The sequence below is a fragment of the Lutra lutra genome, chromosome 18 (assembly GCF_902655055.1).
Source record: "Lutra lutra chromosome 18, mLutLut1.2, whole genome shotgun sequence".
Lineage (NCBI taxonomy): Eukaryota > Metazoa > Chordata > Mammalia > Carnivora > Mustelidae > Lutra > Lutra lutra.
Window position 1 is genome coordinate 23,944,652 of NC_062295.1, and position 15,923 is coordinate 23,960,574.

Consider the following 15,923-nt stretch of genomic DNA (forward strand, 5'->3'; position numbering starts at 1 on the left):
CTTCCTCCTCTCTCTCTGCCTGCCTCTCTGCCTACTTGTGATCTCTCTCTCTCTGTCAAATAAATAAATAAAATTAAAAAACAACAACAACAACAACCCACAAATGTGGTGGTGGGATCCGGTTGCTCAAAACTTTCAACAACTCCGTGTTCCCTGCAAAAGAAAGCCCTAGATCTTTGGCTCAGCACTTGGGACACCCTGCTATTCTCCAGCCACATCTACACTCTGGCCCTACTGACCTCTCGGGGTCCGTGTCGCCACACCACATAACTCTGTTAGGAATGCTTTTTTCTGTTTCCCACTCATCCTATAGGAATTTCCTAAAACACTATTTCACACGATTTCCTATGCTCTCTAGACCCCAGCTCACCTTTACAAGGTGCATTCCGATGTCCTCCTTGTCACGGACTGGCGACATCCAAGAACCCAAAGCCCCTTCCTGAAGAATTAGGTGCTCTGAGAAACAGGTGCCAAGACAGCATTAAATGTCAAGGGTTCTCTCATTAAATGAGGGAAGATGCCCATGTGGGAGCAAACAGGGCTGTCAGATTGTGATGCCAGTCTGACCCTGAGTGAAGGAGAGAGGGAGGGAATTTTGGATGAAAGTGTCCTTGATGGTTGTGGGGACTTCTCTACAAGCTGCCTGTGCAGAAAGCCCTGTGTGTCCCAGTATGGGCCCACCTTTGTGTCCCTGCCGTGTTTGGGTCATTTTTGGGAGCTGGCTTTGGGAGCTGTGCTTGGCACAGGTGCAGGGATGGATTTCATGGCTCTTCAGCTGCTGCCCTCAGTCTTTGCTCCCCTTTGTTGGAGTTCTGTCAAGAAAATTTCTTTTCACAGCTGCTGCAGTTTCTTTCTACATAAAGTTACCTTGGCTTGAGCTGTGTGCATTGCGGGAAACGACCCTGGGATCTTGCCTATGGCTGACTGAGTGAGAGAGGTGGGGTCCCTGAGGCAAAGGCTTTCATGATGGGACATGTCTGTGGCAAACTTTGCCTAGTCAGAGTGTTCCTTGTTGGATGTTGGCCACCTGAACAATCCAGAATCTTCCTGGTGATGTAGGAAGTTGAAATGGGAGCACAGAGCTGGGTTACTCCATCACCCATGCCTCCAAAGACCAGAACCTTCTCCTTTAGTCCTTCCCCTTCATGGAGACTCTAAGAACACAGAGCAACCGGCTGCTGAGAGGTTTCCTGTACCTCCTGACTTCTTTGTGTACAGGAACAAACTGGCACCTGCCAGGGTCATGCTACACTGCAAAAACAAACAAACAAACAAACAAACAAACAAACAAGACCCCAAAAAACCCTTTTATTGAGAGCCTGTTATCTGATATTTTATCTGTCTTCATAACTCAAGATCTACTAGGCTTTTTATTTTAAAAAGCAATTATTTGAGGGGCGCCTGGGTGGCTCAGTGGATTAAGCCTCTGCCTTCAGCCTAGGTTGTGATCTCAGGATCCTGAGATCGAGCCCCGAATCGGGCTCTCTGCTCGGCGGGGAGCCTGCTTCCTCCTCTCTCTCTCTCTCTGCCTGCCTCTCTGCCTACTTGTGATCTCTGTCTGTCAAATAAATAAAATAAAAAAAAAACAAAAAAACCCACAATTATTTGAGAGAGTGAGTGAGTTGGGGAGAGTCAGAGGCAGAGGGAGAAGCAGGCTCCCTGATCACACAGGGTGATCCCAGGACCCTGGGATCATGACCTGAGCTGAAGGTGGATGCTTAACCTACTGAGCCACCCAGATGCTCTGGTTCTGTTGCCTCTATCCCTGAGGTTCAAGTAGCCTCTGGGAACGTGATGATATAGCCATGAAGGACCTCCATTAGTGCATGATGCCTCTTGGAGTATCAACTTTATACTAAGATTATTATTATTCTTGATGGTAGTGGTAGTGAAAAAGTTCTATAATTTAACCCATAAGTAAACATTGCAAACGGTTTCATATTAAAACAAACATATTATGCAGTACAAAATTGATGAAAATTTTTGAGATCAAATAAGAGATGTCCACAAACTTCTGCATTTGTACTGGCGATGTGGATCTAGCCTTCTAGACCCTCAGGGATATGAATTCCTAAAATTATTTTAAAAAATTAAAGAAATGCACATGTATACTTAAAATTTTTTTATTATGTGATGTTAGTCACCATACAGTACATCATTAATTTTTTTTATTAATCATTTTTTAAAATTTATTTTCAGCATAACAGTATTCATTGTTTTTGTACCACACCCAGTGTTCCATGCAATCTGTGCACTCTCTAATACCCACCACCTGGTTCCCCCAACCTCCCACCCCCCCACCTCTTCAAACCCTTCAGATTGTTTTTCAGAGTCCATAGTCTCTCATTGTTCACCTCCCCTTCACATCATTAATTTTTGATGTAGTGTTCAGTGATTCATTGTTTGCATATAACACCCAGTGCTCCATGCAATCCATGCTCTCCTTAATATCCATCACCCACAATAGCCAAACTGTGGAAATAGCTGAGATACCCTCAGCAGATGAATGGATGAAGAAGATGTGGTCCATATACACAAGGGATATTACTCAGTCATCAGAAAGGATGAATACCCAACTTTTGCATCAACATGGATGGGACTGGAGGAGATTATACTGGTGAAGTAAGTAAAGCAGAGAAAGTCAATTGTCATATGGTTTTACTTACTTGTGGAACATAAGGAATAGCATGGAGGACATTAGGAGAAGGAAGGGAAAAATGAAGGGGAGAACTCAGAGGGGGAGATGAAACATGAGAGACTATGGACCCTGGGAAACAAACTGAGGGTTTCAGAGGGAAGGGATTGGGGGGATGGGTGAGCCTGGTGATGTACAAATATACTTAATAATATCTTACAGATAAGGGGAATGTTCTCTGACCATGTTTCCCTCCCCCACCCATTCCTAATTTCTTCTTTTTCTTCTTCATCAGAAATAATATCTGTTGTCAGTTTGGGGAGTAGTTTGCTGGGACTTCCTGTACATATATGTTCCACAGAAAATACATAGTATTATATTTTTCTTTCTATATAAATGATATCATACTCTTCATAAACATGACATATTCTACAACATGTTTTTTCATTTAGTCGTATAGTTAGGAGATCTATCCATGTAATATGTAAAGTGTACCTTCTCCTTTTAACTGCTCTATAGTATTCCACTATATGAATGTGGCATTGCTTACTTAATCATTCCCTGATTAATTGGTATTTGTTTCTATTTTTTGTAATTACGAACTTGCTGCAATGAGCATCCTTGTATATGCTCCTATATGCACACGCACAAGGGTTTCTCTAGGGTAGATTCTGAGTGGTGGAGTTTCTGTGGTCTAGCATGTGTGCCTTTAAAGTTTGAATAGGTGGGGTACTAAACAAGAAAAGTATGCAGCTAGGCTGTCACTGAAGATAGAAGGAGTGATAAAAAGCTTCCAGGACAAACAGAAGCTAAAAGAATTGTGATCACTGGGGCACCTGGGTGGATCAGTGGGTTAAGCCTCTGCCTTTGGCTCAGGTCATAGTCTCAGGGTCCTGGGATTGAGCCTCATGTTGAACTCTCTGCTCAGCAGGGAGCCTACTTCCTCTTCTCTCTCTGCCTGCCTCTCTGCCTACTTGTGATCTCTCTCTGTCAAATAAATAAAATTTTAAAAAAAATTGCAATCAGGGGCGCCTGAGTGGCTCAGTGGGTTGGGCCGCTGCCTTCGGCTCAGGTCATGATCCCAGGTCCTGGGTTCGAGCCCCGCATCGGGCTTTCTGCTCAGCAGGGAGCCTGCTTCCTCCTCTCTCTCTGCCTGCCTCTCTGCTTACTTGTGATTTCTCTCTGTCAAATAAATAAATAAAATCTTAAAAAAAAATTGCAATCACCAAACCAGCCCTACAAGAAATATTGAAAGGGGTCCTCTAAGCAAACGGAGATCCTAAAAATAACATAGACCAGAAGGGAACAGAGACAATATACAGTAGCAATCACCTTACAGGCACTACGATGGCACTAAATTCATATCTTTCAATAGTTACCCTGAATGCAAATGGGCTAAATACCCCAGTCAAAAAACACAGGGCATCAGATTGGATAAAAAAGCAAGACCCTTTGATATGCTGTCTGCAAAGGATTCATTTTAGACCCAAAGACACCTCCAGATTTAAAGTGAGAGGGTGGAAAACCATTTATCATGATAATGTACATCAAAAGAAAGCTAGGGTGGCAATCCTTGTATCAGACAAATAAGATTTTAAACCAAAGATTTTAATAAGAAATGAGGAAGGGCACTATATCATACTTAAAAGATCTATCCAACAAGAAGATCTAACAATTGTAAATATTTATGCTCCTAAAATGGGAGCACCCAATTCTATGAGCCAATTAGTAACAAAATCAAGGAAACACATCAGCAATAATACAATAATAGTAGAGGACTTTAACACCACCTCACTGATAAGGACAGATCATCTAAGTAAAGATTAACAAGGAAATAAAGGCCTTAAATGACAGGCTGGACCAGATGGACATCATAGATATATTCAGAACATTCTGTCCCAAAGTAACAGAATACACATTCTTCTCTAGTGCACATGAAACATTCTCCAGAATAGACCACATCATGGGTCACAAATAAGGTCTCAATTGGCACCAAAAGATTGGGATCTTTCCCTGCATATTTTTGGAATATGCTTTGAAACTCAAACTCAGTCACAAGAAGAACGTTTGAAAGAACTCAAATACATGGAGGCTAAAGATCATCCTACTAAAGAATGAATGAACCAACCAGGAAGTTAAAGAAAAGTTAAAAAAAATTTGTGGAAACAAATGAAATGAAAACACAACTGTTCAAAATATTTGGGATGCAGCAAAGGTCTTCCTAAGAGGAAAGTATATAGCAATACAAGCCATTCTCAGGAAACAAGAAAGGTCTCAAGAACACAACCCAACCTTATACCTAAGGAAGCTGGAGAAAGAACAGCAAATAAAGCCTAAACCCAGCAGGAAAAAAGAAATGATAGAGACCAGAGCAGAAATCAATGAAATAGAAACCAAAAGAATAGTAGAGCAGATCAATAAAACTAGGAGCTTGTTCTTTGAAAGAATTAATAAGATTGATTAACCCCTAGCCAGACTTATCAAAAAGAAAAGGGAGAGGACCCAAATAAATAAAATCATGAATGAAAGAGGACAGATCACAACCAACACCAAAGAAATACAATTATAAATATATAAAATATAATATGAGCAACTATATGCCAACAAATTAGATAATTTAGAAGAAACAGATGCATTCCTAGAGACATATAGACTACCAAAACTGAACCAGGAAGAAATAGAAAACCTGAACAGATGCCTAACAAATGCCAGGAAAAGACACCATCAGAAAGGAAAATTACAGACCAATATCCTTCTTTTTTTTTTTTAAATTTAAATTTTATTATTATTTTTTAAACATATAATATGTTTTTATCCCCAGGGGTACAGGTCTGTGAATCGCCAGGTTTACACACTTCACAACACTCACCATAGCACATACCCTCCCCAATATCCATAACCGCACCCCCTCTCCCAACCCCCTCCCCCCATCAACCCTCAGTTTGTTTTGTGAGATTAAGAGTCACTTAAGGTTTGTCTCCCTCCCAATCCCATCTTGTTTCATTTACTCTTCTCCTACCCCCTCAACCCCCATGTTGCATCTCCTCTCCCTCATATCAGGGAGATCATATGATAGTTGTCTTTCTCCGATTGACTTATTTCGCTAAGCATGATACCCTCTAGTTCCATCCACGTCATCGCAAATGGCAAGATTTCATTTCTTTTGATGGCTGCATAGTATTCCATTGTGTATATATACCACATCTTCTTTATCCATTCGTCTGTAGATGGACATCTAGGTTCTTTCCATAGTTTGGCTATTGTAGACATTGCTGCTATAAACATTCGGGTGCACGTGCCCCTTCGGATCACTACGTTTGTATCTTTAGGGTAAATACCCAGCAGTGCAATTGCAGGGTCATAGGGTAGTTCTATTTTCAACATTTTGAGGAACCTCCATGCTGTTTTCCAGAGTGGTTGCACCAGCTTGCATTCCCACCAACAGTGTAGGAGGGTTCCCCTTTCTCCGCATCCTCGCCAGCATCTGTCATTTCCTGACTTGTTAATTTTAGCCATTCTGACTGGTGTGAGGTGATATCTCATGGTGGTTTTGATTTGTATTTCCCTGATGCCGAGTGATATGGAGCACTTTTTCATGTGTCTGTTGGCCATCTGGATGTCTTCTTTGCAGAAATGTCTGTTCATGTCCTCTGCCCATTTCTTGATTGGATTATTTGTTCTTTGGGTGTTGAGTTTGCTAAGTTCTTTATAGATTGTGGACACTAGCCCTTTATCTGATATGTCATTTGCAAATATCTTCTCCCATTCTGTCAGTTGTCTTTTGGTTTTGTTAACTGTTTCCTTTGCTGTGCAAAAGCTTTTGATCTTGATAAAATCCCAAAAGTTCATTTTTGCCCTTGCTTCCCTTGCCTTTGGTGATGTTCCTAGGAAGATGTTGCTGCGGCTGAGGTCGAAGAGGTTGCTGCCTGTGTTCTCCTCGAGGATTTTGATGGATTCCTTTCTCACATTGAGATCCTTCATCCATTTTGAGTCTATTTTCGTGTGTGGTGTAAGGAAATGATCCAATTTCATTTTTCTGCATGTGGCTGTCCAATTTTCCCAACACCATTTATTGAAGAGGCTGTCTTTGTTCCATTGGACATTCTTTCCTGCTTTGTCGAAGATGAGTTGACCATAGAGTTGAGGGTCCATTTCTGGGCTCTCTATTCTGTTCCATTGATCTATGTGTCTGTTTTTGTGCCAGTACCATGCTGTCTTGATGATGACAGCTTTGTAATAGAGCTTGAAGTCCGGAATTGTGATGCCACCAACTTTGGCTTTCTTTTTCAATATTCCTTTGGCTATTCGAGGTCTTTTCTGGTTCCATATAAATTTTAGGATTATTTGTTCCATTTCTTTGAAAAAAATGGATGGTACTTTGATAGGAATTGCATTAAATGTGTAGATTGCTTTAGGTAGCATAGACATTTTCACAATATTTATTCTTCCAATCCAGGAGCATGGAACATTTTTCCATTTCTTTGTGTCTTCCTCAATTTCTTTCATGAGTACTTTATAGTTTTCTGAGTATAGATTCTTAGTCTCTTTGGTTAGGTTTATTCATAGGTATCTTATAGTTTTGGGTGCAATTGTAAATGGGATGGACTCCTTAATTTCTCTTTCTTCTGTCTTGTTGTTGGTGTAGAGAAATGCAACTGATTTCTGTGCATTGATTTTATATCCTGACACTTTACTGAATTCCTGTACAAGTTCTAGCAGTTGTGGAGTGGAGTCTTTTGGGTTTTCCACATAGAGTATCATATCATCTGCGAAGAGTGATAGTTTGACTTCTTCTTTGCCGATTTGGATGCCTTTAATTTCCTTTTGTTGTCTGATTGCTGAGGCTAGGACTTCTAGTACTATGTTGAATAGCCGTGGTGATAACGGACATCCCTGCCGTGTTCCTGACCTTAGCGGAAAAGCTTTCAGTTTTTCTCCATTGAGAATGATATTTGCGGTGGGTTTTTCATAGATGGCTTTGATAATATTGAGGTATGTGCCGTCTATCCCTACACTTTGAAGAGTTTTGATCAGGAAGGGATGCTGTACTTTGTCAAATGCTTTTTCAGCATCTATGGAGAGTATCATATGGTTCTTGTTCTTTCTTTTATTAATGTGTTGTATCACATTGATTGATTTGCGGATGTTGAACCAGCCTTGCAGCCCTGGAATAAATCCCACTTGGTCGTGGTGAATAATCCTTTTAATGTACTGTTGAATCCTATTGGCTAGTATTTTGGCGAGAATTTTTGCATCTGTGTTCATCAAGGATATTGGTCTGTAGTTCTCTTTTTTGTTGGGATCCTTGTCTGGTTTTGGGATCAAGGTGATGCTGGCCTCATAAAATGAGTTTGGAAGTTTTCCTTCTATTTCTATTTTTTGGAACAGTTTCAGGAGAATAGGAATTAGTTCTTCTTTAAATGTTTGGTAGAATTCTCCCGGGAAGCCGTCTGGCCCTGGGCTTTTGTTTGTTTGGAGATTTTTGATGACTGTTTCAATCTCCTTACTGGTTATGGGTCTGTTGAGGCTTTCTATTTCTTCCTGGTTCAGTTGTGGTAGTTTATATGTCTCTAGGAATGCATCCATTTCTTCCAGATTGTCAAATTTGTTGGCGTAGAGTTGCTCATAGTATGTTCTTATAATTGTCTGTATTTCTTTGGTGTTCGTTGTGATCTCTCCTCTTTCATTCATGATTTTATTTATTTGGGTCCTTTCTCTTTTCTTTTTGATAAGTCTGGCCAGGGGTTTATCGATCTTATTAATTCTTTCAAAGAACCAGCTCCTAGTTTCGTTGATTTGTTCTATTGTTTTCTTGGTTTCTATTTCATTGATTTCTGCTCTGATCTTTATGATTTCTCTTCTCCTGCTGGGTTTAGGGTTTCTTTCTTGTTCTTTCTCCAGCTCCTTTAGGTGTAGGGTTAGGTTGTGTACCTGAGACCTTTCTTGTTTCTTGAGAAAGGCTTGTACCGCTATATATTTTCCTCTCAGGACTGCCTTTGTTGTGTCCCACAGATTCTGAACCGTTGTGTTTTCATTATCATTTGTTTCCATGAATTTTTTCAATTCTTCTTTAATTTCCTGGTTGACCCATTCATTCTTTAGAAGGATGCTGTTTAGTCTCCATGTATTTGGGTTCTTTTCAAATTTCCTCTTGTGATTGAGTTCTAGCTTTAGAGCATTGTGGTCTGAAAATATGCAGGGAATGATCCCAATCTTTTGATACCGGTTGAGACTTGATTTAGGACCAAGAATGTGATCTATTCTGGAGAATGTTCCATGTGCACTAGGAAGAATGTGTATTCTGTTGCTTTGGGATGAAATGTTCTGAATATATCTGTGATGTCCATCTGGTCCAGTGTGTCATTTAAGGCCTTGATTTCCTTGTTGATCTTTTGCTTGGATGATCTGTCCATTTCCGTGAGGGGAGTGTTAAAATCCCCTACTATTATTGTATTCTTGTCGATGTGTTTCTTTGATTTTGTTATTAATTGGTTTATATAGTTGGCTGCTCCCACGTTAGGGGCATAGATATTTAAAATTGTTAGATCTTCTTGTTGGACAGTTCCTTTGAGTATGATATAGTGTCCTTCCTCATCTCTTATTATAGTCTTTGCCTTAAAATCTAATTGATCTGATCTAAGGATTGCCACTCCTGCTTTCTTCTGATGTCCATTAGCATGGTAAATTCTTTCCATCCCCTCACTTTAAACCTGGAGGTGTCTTCGGGTTTAAGATGAGTTTCTTGTAGGCAACATATAGATGGTTTTTGTTTTTTGATCCATTCTGATACCCACTGTCTTTTGATTGGGGCATTTAGCCCATTAACATTCAGGGTAAGTATTGAGAGATATGAATTTAGTGCCATTGTATTGCCTGTAAGGTGACTGTTATTGTATATTGTCTCTGTTTCTTTCTGATCTGCTACTTTTAGGGTCTCTCTTTGCTTAGAGGACCCCTTTCAATATTTCCTGTAGAGCTGGTTTGGTATTTGCAAATTCTTTCAGTTTTTGTTTGTCCTGGAAGCTTTTAATCTCTCCTTCTATTTTCAATGATAGCCTAGCTGGATATAGTATTCTTGGCTGCATGTTTTTCTCATTTAGTACTCTGAATATATCATGCCAGCTCTTTCTGGCCTGCCAGGTCTCTGTAGATAAGTCTGCTGCCAATCTAATATTTTACCATTGTACGTTACAGACTTCTTTTCCCGGGCTGCTTTCAGAATCTTTTCTTTGTCACTAAGACTTGTCAATTTTACTATTAGGTGACGGGGTGTGGACCTATTCTTATTGATTTTGAGGGGGGTTCTCTGAACCTCCTGGATTTTGATGCTTGTTCCCTTTGCCATATTGGGGAAATTCTCTCCAATAATTCTCTCCAATATACCTTCTGCTCCCCTCTCTGTTTCCTCTTCTTCTGGAATCCCAATTATTCTAATGTTGTTTCATCTTATGGTGTCACTTATCTCTCGAATTCTCCCCTCGTGGTCCAGTAGCTGTTTGTCCCTCTTTTGCTCAGCTTCTTTATTCTCTGTCATTTGGTCTTCTATATCGCTAATTCTTTCTTCTGCCTCATTTATCCTAGCAGTGAGAGCCTCCATTTTTGATTGCACCTCATTAATAGCTTTTTTTATTTCAACTTGGTTAGATTTTAGTTCTTTTATTTCTCCAGAAAGGGCTTTTATATATCCTGAGAGGGTTGCTTTAGTATCTTCCATGCCTTTTTCAAGCCCGGCTAGAACCTTGAGAATCATCATTCTGAACTCTATATCTGACATATTACCAATGTCTGTATTGATTAGGTCCCTAGCCTTTGGTACTGCCTCTTGTTCTTTTTTTTGTTGTGAATTTTTCCGCCTTGTCATTTTGTCCAGATAAGAGTATATGAAGGAGCAAGTAAAATACTAAAAGGGTGGCAACAACCCCAGGAAAATATGCTTTAGCCAAATCAGAAGAGATCCCGAATTGTGAGGGGGGAGAAAGGGGATAAAAAGGGGTTCAGAAAGAAAGAAAAAAAAAACTATTAAAAAAAAGAAAGCCGATAAAGAAAAAATATAAAAAGAGGAAAAAAATATATATATTAGATAAACTATTTAAAAAACGTTAAAAAAAGAAAACGGTAAAAGTTAAAAAAAATTCAGCAGAAGAAGAGAAAAAGAAAAAAAAATTGAAAAAGAAAAAAAAATTAAATTAACTGCAAGGCTAAAAAATCATGGGGAGAAAGCCATGAGTTCCGTGCTTTGCTTTCTTCTCCTCTGGAATTCCGCCGCTCTCCTTGGTAGGTGAACTTGGTCCTGGCTGGGTTTCCCGTTGATCTTCTGGGGGAGGGGCCCGTTGTAGTGATTCTCAAGCGTCTTTGCCCCAGGCGGAGTTGCACCGCCCTTACCCGGGGCCGCGCTGAGTAATCCGCTCGGGTTTGCTTTCGGGAGCTTTTGTTCCCTGAGCGCTTTCCGTAGAGTTCGGGAGGACGGGAATGAAGATGGCGGCCTCCCGGTCTCCGGCCCGGTGGAGCCGAGAGCCAGGGGCCCCACTCCTCAGTGCGCCCTCAGAGAACAGCGCCCAATGACTCCCGCCACCCTGGCCTCCGGCCACGCTCCGAGCTGACCGAGCCTTCGACCGGTTCAAGGCAACCCCGAGCTGAGAGTCACTCCTCGGCTCTGTCTCTGCAGCCGGCTTCCCTGTTCTAATACCGGTAAGCTCTGCAACACTCAGACACCCCTGATCCTTCTGCGACCCTGCGGGACCTGAGGCCGCGCTGACCCCGCCTGGGCTTCCAGTTAAGCCTCTGGAGCGATGTCCCTCAGCGGAACAGACTTTTAAAAGTCCTGATTTTGCTCCGTTGCTCCGCCGCTCGCCGGGAGCCGGCCCCTCCCCCCGCGGTCTATCTTCCCGTCGCTTTGGATTCACTTCTCCGCCAGTCCTACCTTGCAGAAAGTGGTTGATTTTCTGTTTCTGGAATTGCTGTTCTTCTTCTCTTCAATCTCCCGTTGGATTTGTAGGTGTTTGCAATCTTTAGATAAGCTATTTAGCTGATCTCCCGCTACCCGAAGTAGTCTCAGCCTGCTACTTCTCCGCCATCTTGACTCCTCCCCCCTCTAAATTTTTTATTTCTTTTCAGCGTTAACAGTATTCATTGTTTTGGCACCACACCCAGTGCTCCATGCAATCCGTGCTCTCTCTAATACCCACCACCTGGTTAAATAAGATTTTATTTATTTGTCAGAGAGAGAGAGGGAGAGAGAGAGAAAGAGAGAGAGAGAACAGGCAGGCTAAATAAATAAAATCTTAAAAAAAACCCCACCTGTTCACATCACTTGCTCACTTTTCTTTTTTTTTTTAAATAAGATTTTATTTATTTATTTGTCAGAGGGAGAGAGAGAGAGAAAGAGAGAGAACAGGCAAGCAGAGGTTAGAAAGAAGCTGACTTCCAGCTGAGCAAGGAGCCCAATGAGGGACTTGATCCCAGGACCCTGGGATCATGACCTGAGCTGAAGGCTGATGCTTAACTGACTGAGCCACCCAGGCATCCCCATTTGCTCATTTTTCTTAATGGGTTATAGTGGCTCTTTATGTATTCTGCATACTTTTCCTTTATCAATTACAGACATATATGGTAAATATTTTTTCCTAATTGGAAACTTATCCTTTAACTTTATGGGGTTCTTTTTCTTGCAGTTTTTGGAGGAAGACTTTAAAAATCTCTGGCCTAAGTGTCATCTGAGCAGTATATTTTGTGCCCTCTAAGTGCCTGAGGGCACGCTTCTCTCTACACTATGAGCTCTTCCCAGCAAGAAGGGACTTCTGAATCCTAAGCATGCACTCTTTGTAATACCACCACTGTTCAGTCTGGTAGAAAAATTCCTGTCCCTAAAATATTTCGAACTGGAGTATGAACTTTGATCCTTAATTTGTTTAGAGCATCCTAATTCCTAATTTTTGTTACAAAAGGAGTGCTTTAGAATTTATGTTTAGGGACACTTGGGTGGCAGTCACTGAACCAACTGAGCCCCCAGGTGCCTGAATTATTTATTTATTTATGTATTTACTTAAAACTTAAAAAAGATTTTATTTATTTATTTGAGAGAGAGAGCGAGAATGGGAGGAGTGTCAGAGGGAGAGGGAGAGACAGAATCCTTAAGTAGGTTCCTTACTGAATGCAGAGCCTGATGCAGGTCTCTATCCCAGGATTCTGGGATCATGGTATGAGTCAAAATCAAGAGTTGGCCACTCAACAGACTGAGCCACCCAGGTGCCCCTGTTGTTTTCTTCAAACCAATGAGTGTCAGTATGCGGATAGGTATACTGGTAGGAGGTGGCAAAGCTGATTCTAACTCAGAGCTAGTTTACAGTTCAAAGACGAAGTAAGTTCTGCCTCTGGAAGGAATGTTCTACAAATTTTAAGTTGGTTTTACTAGGACAACCTTGGCATTCATTAGTGACTGACACATGAGAATATTATTTTCTTTTTGGTGGTTCCATAAACTTGCTGATTCAGTTCAGGAGAAAGTCTCCATTTGGTACTTAGCACCTCTCTGACACTTACTCATTTTTTAACAGAGAAATCGCATCTCCAGCTCAGACCATTTAATAAGCAAAGACTTCTAGGAATTTAATTTTATTTTGTATTTATTATATTTATGTGTTGCTCTTACCTTCTATTCATAAACAAGTGATACTGGTTTTTAGATATAGTTTTGACATATTAACCTTTAAAATACATGTATTAGAGGAGCACCTGACTGGCTCAGTCAGTTGAGCATGTGACTCTTGATCCTGGGGTTGCAGTTTGAGCCCCATGCTGTGTGTAGAGATTTCTTTTTCTTTTTTTAAGATTATTTATTTATTTATTTGACAGACAGAGATCACAAGTGGGCAGAGAGACAGGCAGGGGACGGGGAAACAGGCTCCCCACTGAGCAGAGAGCCCAATGTGGGGTTCGATCCCAGGATCCTGAGATCATGACCTGAGCCAAAGGTAGAGGCCTTATCCCACTGAGCCACCCAGGTGCCCCTGTAGAGATTTCTTAATTATATATATATATATATATATATATATATATATATATATATATATTTTACAAAGCAGGAAAGAATATCCAATGGTAAAAAGACAGTCTCTTTAACACATGAAGATATTGAAAAAATTAGCAGCCACATGCAGAGGATGAAACCAGACCTCTTTGTTACTCCATACACAAAAATAAACTCAAAATGGATGGAAGACCTAAATGTGAGACAGGAATCCATCAAAATCCTAGAGAACACAGGCAGCAACTTCTTTGACCTCACTGCAGCAACATCTTGCTAGACACGTCTCCAAAGGCAAATAAAAACAAAAATGAACAATTGGTACTTCAACAAAATAAAAAGCTCTTGAACAGCAAAAGAAACAGTCAACAAAACTAAAGGGGTAATATTCAAAATCTATAAAGAACTTATCAAACTCAGCACCAAAAATCAATCTAACCAAGAAATGGGCAGAAGAGGGGCCCCTGGGTGGCTCAGTTGGTTGAGTGTCTGCCTTGGGCTCAGGTCATGATCCTGGAACCAGGAATTGAGCCCCATGGCAGACTCCCTATTCAATGGGGAATCTGCTTCTCCCTCTTGAGCCTCTGCTCCCCCTGCACTTGTGCTTGTGTGCTTGTGTATCTCTCAAATCAATAAGTAAAATCCCCCCAAAATGCAGAAGACATGAAGAGACATTTTTCCAAATAAGAAATAAAAATGGCCAATAGACACATGAAAAAATACTCTAAATCACTGGGGTGATTTAGGGAAATCAGGGAAATACAGATCAAAACCACAATAAGCTACCTTCTCACACCAGTCAGAATGGCTAAAATTAACAAGTCAGAGACAACAGATGTTGGTGAGGATGTGGAGAAAGGGAACCCTCTTACACTGTTTGTGGGAATACAAACTGGTATAGCCACTCTAGAAAACAGTATGAGGGTTCCTCAAAAAATGAAAAATAGAACTACCCTATGACCCAGAAATTGCACTACTTCGTACTTACCCAAAGGATACAAACATAGTGATTCAAAGGGGCACATGCACCCCAATGTTTATAGCAGCAATGTCCACAACAGCTAAAATATGGAAAGAGCCCATATGTCCAGTGACAGATGAAAGGATAAAGATGTGGCAAACACACACACACACACACACACACACACACACACACACGAATATTACTCAGCCATCAAAAAGGATGAACTCTTGCTATTTGCAATGATGTGATGGAAATAGAGGGTATTGGGGCACCTGGGTGGCTCAGTGGGTTAAGCCTCTGCCTTTGGCTCAGGTCATGATCTCAGGGTCCCGGGATCAAGTCCTGCATCGGCCTCTCTGCTCAGCAGGGAGCCTGCCTCCCTTTCTCTCTCTGTGCCTCCCTCTTTCCCTACTTGTGATCTGTCAAATAAATAAATAAAATCTTAAAAAAAAGGAAATAGAGGGTATTATGCTAAGCAAAATAAGTCAGTCAGAGAAAGACAAATACCATATGGTTTCACTCAAATGTGGAATTTAAGAAACCAAACAGATGAACATAGGGGAAGGTAGGGAAAAATAAAATAAGACAAAATCAGCAAACCACAAGAGATGGCTGAACTTGAAGAAACAAACTGACCATTGCTGGAGGGGAGGTGGGTTGGGGAAAGGGACAATTGGGTGATGGGTATTAAGGAAGGCACTTGACGTAATGAGTGTTATATGCAACTGATGAATCACTAAATTCTTCTCCTGAAACGAAAAAACAAAAACAAAAACAAAAAAAGATGTTTTCTTAAAAAAAAAAAAATTCAGGGGCACCTGGGTGGCTCAGTAGGTTGAGGTGTCTAACTCTTGATCTCAGCTCAGGTCTTGATCTCAGGGTCATGAGTTCAAGCCCTGCACTGGGCTCCATGCTGGGAGTGGAGTCTACTTAAAAAAAAAAGTCTTAACGGGGTGCCTGGGTGGCTCAGTGGGTTAAGCCGCTGCCTTCGGCTCGGGTCATGATCTCAGGGTCCTGGGATCGAGTCCCACATCGGGCTCTCTGCTCAGCAAGAAGCCTGCTTCCCTCGCTCTCTCTCTCTCTGCCTTCCTCTCCGTCTACTTGTGATCTCTCTCTGTCAAAAAAAAAAAAAAAGTCTTAAAAATTGAAATAAATAATAAAAAAGTACATGTATTAGAGAAAACACACACATGAGCACATGTATAGTCCTAGATTATCTTGGGAAAGAAGTATGAGAAACTGGTACTATGATTCTGGGAGGACAAGGAGAGAAATTTTTCACTGTGTACATTATTGTACCT

At 41.0% G+C, this 15,923-nt stretch overlaps 1 long non-coding RNA gene across 1 annotated transcript; it reads right to left on the reverse strand.

The window, feature by feature from the left end:
• Window positions 1-211: 211 nt before the first annotated feature.
• LOC125091016 (uncharacterized) lies at window positions 212-15,615 on the reverse strand. Its single transcript, XR_007124555.1, has 3 exons — window positions 15,573-15,615; window positions 3,553-3,555; window positions 212-291 (listed from the first exon to the last, which is right to left on the reverse strand). It is a non-coding gene; the product is annotated as an uncharacterized LOC125091016 (long non-coding RNA).
• Between the last annotated feature and the right edge of the window lie 308 nt (window positions 15,616-15,923).